Source organism: Herpailurus yagouaroundi, unplaced genomic scaffold, assembly GCF_014898765.1.
Source record: "Herpailurus yagouaroundi ecotype Mexico unplaced genomic scaffold, PumYag 210, whole genome shotgun sequence".
Classification (NCBI taxonomy): domain Eukaryota; kingdom Metazoa; phylum Chordata; class Mammalia; order Carnivora; family Felidae; genus Herpailurus; species Herpailurus yagouaroundi.
The window spans coordinates 11265918-11271659 of record NW_024412441.1 but is presented as its reverse complement, the minus strand read 5'-3'; the positions used below and the strand labels follow the sequence as shown (position 1 = coordinate 11271659).

General features: G+C 36.5%; 1 long non-coding RNA gene across 1 annotated transcript in view; it reads left to right on the top strand.

Moving 5' to 3' along the window:
• The first annotated feature begins 3682 nt into the window (after positions 1 to 3682).
• LOC121016203 (uncharacterized) overlaps positions 3683 to 5742 on the top strand; it is a 29351-nt gene continuing 27291 nt past the window's right edge. The window contains exon 1 of the long non-coding RNA XR_005784161.1: positions 3683 to 3736. This is a non-coding gene — a long non-coding RNA (uncharacterized LOC121016203). The remainder of the gene's footprint in view (positions 3737 to 5742) is intronic.

The following is a 5742-nucleotide window of genomic DNA, read 5'->3' as shown; positions in this document are numbered from 1 at the left end:
CTACATAGCTTCCAAGGAAACATATTTTCTCTTTACTGGGAATTTACTTGAGATAATACTGTACCTTAAGTGAAAGTCGAGCTTGTATTGATGCAAAATGATATTATTGAAATTTAAGAGACAGTTGAAGAAATGTAATATCCTATGAATCACATCCAGTAGATGTTCTTCTATCGACTATATAATGGAATAAAATCTAACATGGTGCTAGGCAGTTTTAAGGGGTTTATCTCATTTAATTACTAAAATAACCTCATATATTAACAACTCTTCTAATTCCATTTGGCAAGTTAGAGAACTGAGGCACAGAGGTTTACCAGTTTGCCTAAGGTCACATATTAGTAAGGTTTGTACTCTAGCTCTGGACACTATGCTTCTAACTGAGAGACGAAATCTGCAAATAGACAATGAGACCATATATAAAAATAGAACTCTGACCCACAACTTGTAGCAAGCTGTCCAGGAAGCCAACCTATTATCTACAATAACCAGACTAGGAAGCTAGCTTGCTATAAAGGAGATCTATAGGAAGTCACAGTACTATCTTGAGTAGCAATCCAGGAAGCCAAATAATAACCCCTGCAACAATTGACCCCAAACGGCTATGATTTGACAGCTTTCCAAATATTTATTCCAACTGCAAGCTGAGAACCATCCAGAGAAAGCCAAGCATGTACATAACCAATCACATAGAATGCCCTGTTTCTAGTTAGTAGACTCACAGCATCCCCAATTGCAACAACCTCCAATCAAGGCATACATGAAGCCTTCCTATTTTATCACCATAAAACTTTGCTGTCTCTCTGCCTGCCTTTGAGTCTCTGCCAAAACATAAGTGATGGTGGCTGACTCCCTTGCTATAGCAAACTCTGAATTAACAACTTTGGCTTTTCTCATTTGTTTAATTTTTATTTATTTCCACATAGCCAGAACAACATCTGTTATAGCTAATGTAATTGAATTTGTGCATATCTAACATAGATTCTAAGACTGTAGCTAAAACTGCTGAAAGGCCAATAATCAACTCATTTCATCACTTCATTTTTGTAATATGGCCCCACTAGTATTTGGTATTTAGAGGATTTCATATATCTATAGAAAGTCCGAGTTAATGATAATCACAATAATAGTAACAAAGTATAAGTCAATGGTAAGAACAATAGTAATAATAAAAGTAAATGTGTTATTAAGTACTTATAAACACCACACACATTATTAAAAACAGTATTTAGATTAGTTTGTTGCATGCTCAAATTAATCATATGAGCCGATTACTGGCATATTTCCATTTTACAAGGAAACAGAGACTTAGAAGTTAAGAAACTCGCCAAATATCCACATTGTTTACATATTATACAAACATCATTTAATTTTGCCAGCTTACCTCCAAACTTTAATTGCATTTATATTTAGTTCAATACCTGGCACACAGTGTGAATTCAACTTAATAGAGAAAAGAATAGATTACTTAGATAATAACCAAGATTCAGTAAAACCTACACTAACCCTAAAGACCTATTCACCAAATTTTTTGGAACTTCCTTAGGTTTTCCTCAGCAGCTTTTTTTCTACGTGAAAAAATACATATGTATAAAATAACTACATTTCCCATTTAGATAAGAGTGTCTTAAGAACATACTATCATTTTTGCTTTTTCTCAAGGTTTTAAGTGTGTGCATGCTGTGAACACTCAGACAATGCTGGAGAGAAGCAGACACTGTGCTACCCACTTGCCTATGTGCCTGGTGAATCTACTGTCAACTGTTGATAGCAGTAACTGGCCCCTAACATCACCACATCCAAAGGTCTATAATTTCCCTATTAAGCAGCCATCAGATACTGGCTGAGTACTATGTATGTGAAAAATTATGGTTAGAGTGGGAGAGAGCCAAAGCATAAGAGACTGTTAAAAACTGAGAACAAACTGAGGGTTGATGGGGGGTGGGTGATGGGTATTGAGGAGGGCACCTTTTGGGATGAGCACTGGGTGTTGTATGGAAACCAATTTGACAATAAACTTCATATATTGAAAAAAAAATTATGGTTAGGCAGTGACTTCCTGACAACCAGGTCTCATGAGAATACTCTCAGCAAAGAAATGTTGGAAATAACCTGTTTTTCAATTCTTTAGCGGGACAGTTAAGGGGGTTGTAAACTTGAGGTACATATGAGTAGAAGGCCTAATCGATTTCCTTCAAAACACTGGAGATCCTTATAAAATGACAATGAAATTACAATACAATGGGATACAATACAATGAATTACAACTTAGAATACATTTCACTGATAAATACCAAAGCATGACATAAAGAATGTATTCAAGTAAAAAATGTTTAAAGATAAAAAATATATATCTGCAAAAATTAAGATATTGGCAATTATGGAAAATGACTATGGGTTTAACTAAAGGCAAGGAAGAGGAGAACATTCCAGTTGTGGGGAATAGTGTGGCCAAAGACAGTAGTAGGAAAAAGAGACACGTGTAGACATGCATGAGTAGATCAGTCCACTAGGAAAAAAAAGTGTTTATGTAAGGAAATAGTGGCCCTCATTTCTGTTATGCCTTTAATGTACATGAAGAATGTCTGACCTTTAGTGGAACATTGAAGACTAACAGGAAATAACACAAATGCTTATTTTGCAACCAGAAGTTCCCAATGGCAATTCTACAATTTACATTTTTAGAGAATGAGTTATCATGAATATACGCCATTTTTCTTCATATGTGGTATCTGTTCATGTGACAACACATTTTATAAATAACACATTGTACCATCCTGTACTCTTCCAAAGGAAATATGCCTGCTGTCCACCCCACTTCTTCCTTGATATCTCACTATTTTACCCCTCAATAAATTATGCACTATTCCAAGGAATTATACTTACAGTTTTTTGTCTTTTCCTTAAAAAGGCCATAAAAGAGTGAAATCTGTCTAGTAGACCGTTGAACTCCCAGGCCTCTATTCTGAAGTCTCATGGGTGAGCTCACAGTCCATATTATCATAGAACCTGGGAGGATTTTTTTCACTTATTTGTTAACGCACTGAAATCATCCCTTTATTAGCCTCTTCCCATCCCCACCTTTTTTTCTACTTGGGTTATGATATGTCTCACAGCAAGCATCACCCTATTATTATCTCCAGTTTTGTTGTCTGGATTTATTTTCAGTCCCTGGCAGGGTATATGAATATCCATGATATTCATGGGAACAATGGCAACAAACACTGGAGATGAAGGCTAGGAGTGTCCTCCTCCATTCATACAGCCTGTATGGCAGAATGGCCTGAGAGATAATTTGGGGGCCAGTTTATCATGGCCTGTAAGGAGTTTTACCCAGTAATTGTTTTTATCTGCCTTTTTTCACAAGACCTTGTGTTAGGTACTAGACAAAGATACTGTACTTGCCATCAAAACCTTAAAGTCTAACATAAAATCAGATCCTAATTGTATCAGAGAGTGATAGATTTTCTAAGAAAAGTACAGAGAAGGGGGCAATGGGAGTTCAAAGAAGAGGATTACTTCTTACTGGTGAAGGGTCAATCATGCTTTCTGGAAAAAAAAATGCAGTAATTTATTTCTGTCCTAATAGTTAGGCAGGGAGCACATGACAATAAACCTTTACATCTAGGCACTTAGAGCTATAGAGAATTGGTCAGTATCATCATTCAAACTTTATTTTCTCCTTCCTAGGAGCTGTTCTGTTTAAGTTCACTGCACCTGATCCAAAGGAGCTCAAGTAATGTAAAATATCCTGCTTGATTAAGTTAATTTCAAGGTTTCATTTCTGATATATTGCCTACAACCATTTTATTCATTGTGATAACTGCATAAAAATAACCTAAAAAAATAGTTGAGTAAGTAATAGTGCCACAAGTTGCTTTCCACTCATTTCATCATAAATCTTAAATTTGCCTTGCGATACTAACAGCACTTTAGTGAGCATGAAATGTGATTATAATTGTGAAAGTAACTGGAAAAGAAAACATCGGCTTGCTAGATACGTTATTCTAAAAAAGAAATGCATAGGGATGAGGGAATCTCCAATATGGAAATGAAAAGATTCTGAGGATATGAAATTCATTATCTAGTTGCCGAACTTTTTTTCTTTTGTTACTTCTGTGTTGCATTAAACTGTATGCCTCTATTATGAGATAGCCTGTACTTTTCCATTTCAAATTTTTTAATACGTGCAAAGTAATTAACCTTATAATAGCTCTAATATTAGATGTCCAAACTGCCCTTTTTCTTATTAGTCATTTTAATTTGTTTAACATGTACTGGGAAACTGACAATAAGGAGTCCAAATTATTATTTAAATAGACTACCATCTGCGCAGAAGAGAGAACTGTCTTGATATGCAATAAAACACTATAATTTTTTAATAATATTTTTTTCAACGTTTATTTATTTTTTGGGGGACAGAGAGAGACAGAGCATGAACGGGGGAGGGGCAGAGAGAGAGGGAGACACAGAATCGGAAACAGGCTCCAGGCTCCGAGCCATCAGCCCAGAGCCCGACGCCGGGCTCGAACTCACGGACCGCGAGATCGTGACCTGGCTGAAGTCGGACGCTTAACTGACTGCGCCACCCAGGCGCCCCTATAATTTTTTAAATGTATGTGTATTTCTGAGTGGTAGAATACCTGTAGTTCACCCGTTATGATCATTTTTTTTAAAGTTTATTTATCTATTTTGAGAAAAGAGAGAGTGCGAGCAGTGGGGGCAGAGAGAGAGGGAGAGAGAGAAACCCAAACAGGCTCATGCTGTTAGTGCAGAGCCCCACACAAGGCTCAAACCCATGAACTGTGAGATCATGACCTGGGCCAAAATTAAGAGTTGTCGTTTAACCAGTTGAGCCACCCACGCACCCCATCATGATCATGTTAAACAAAAGTATACTATCATTATTTTGTACATTATAAAAAATATCACCCAATACACAAAATTTATTTTTTCTTTTCTTCTAGCACTACAGAGATATAATTGACATATAACATTGTGTAAGTTAAGGTTTCCAATGAGTTGATTTACTTATTTATTGCAAAATAATTACCACCATGGTATTAGCTAACACCTGCATCATGTGACATAATTACCATTTCTTTTTTTGCAGTGAGAACATTTAAAATCCACTTAGCAACTTTCAAGTATATAATACAGTATTACTAAATATAATCACCATGCTGTACATTAGATCCCCAGAACTTACTCATCATAACTGTAAATGCATACTTTTTTTTAATGTTTATTTACTTTTGAGACAGAGACAGAATGCGAGTGGGTTAGGGGCAGAGAGAGAGGTAGACACAGATCTGAAGCAGGTGATGCATATGGGCACTTGTACCCCAATGTTTATAGCAGCACTTTCAACAATAGCCAAATAATGGAAAGAGCCTAATGTCCATCAAATGAAGAATGGATAAAGAAATTGTGGTTTATATACACAATGGAATACTATGTGGCAATGAGGAAGAATGAAATATGGCCTTTCGTAGCAACGTGGATGGAACTGGAGAGTGTTAATGCTAAGTGAAATCAGTCATAGAGAGAAAGACAGATACCATATGTTTTCACTCTTATGTGGATCCTGAGAAACTTAACAGAAGACCATGGGGGAGGGGAAGGAAAAAAAAAAAAAAGGTTAGAGAGGGAGGGAGCCAAAACATAAGAGACTTAAAAACTGAGAACAAACTGCGGGTTGATGGGGGGTGGGAGGGAGGGGAGGGTGGGTGAGGGGTACTG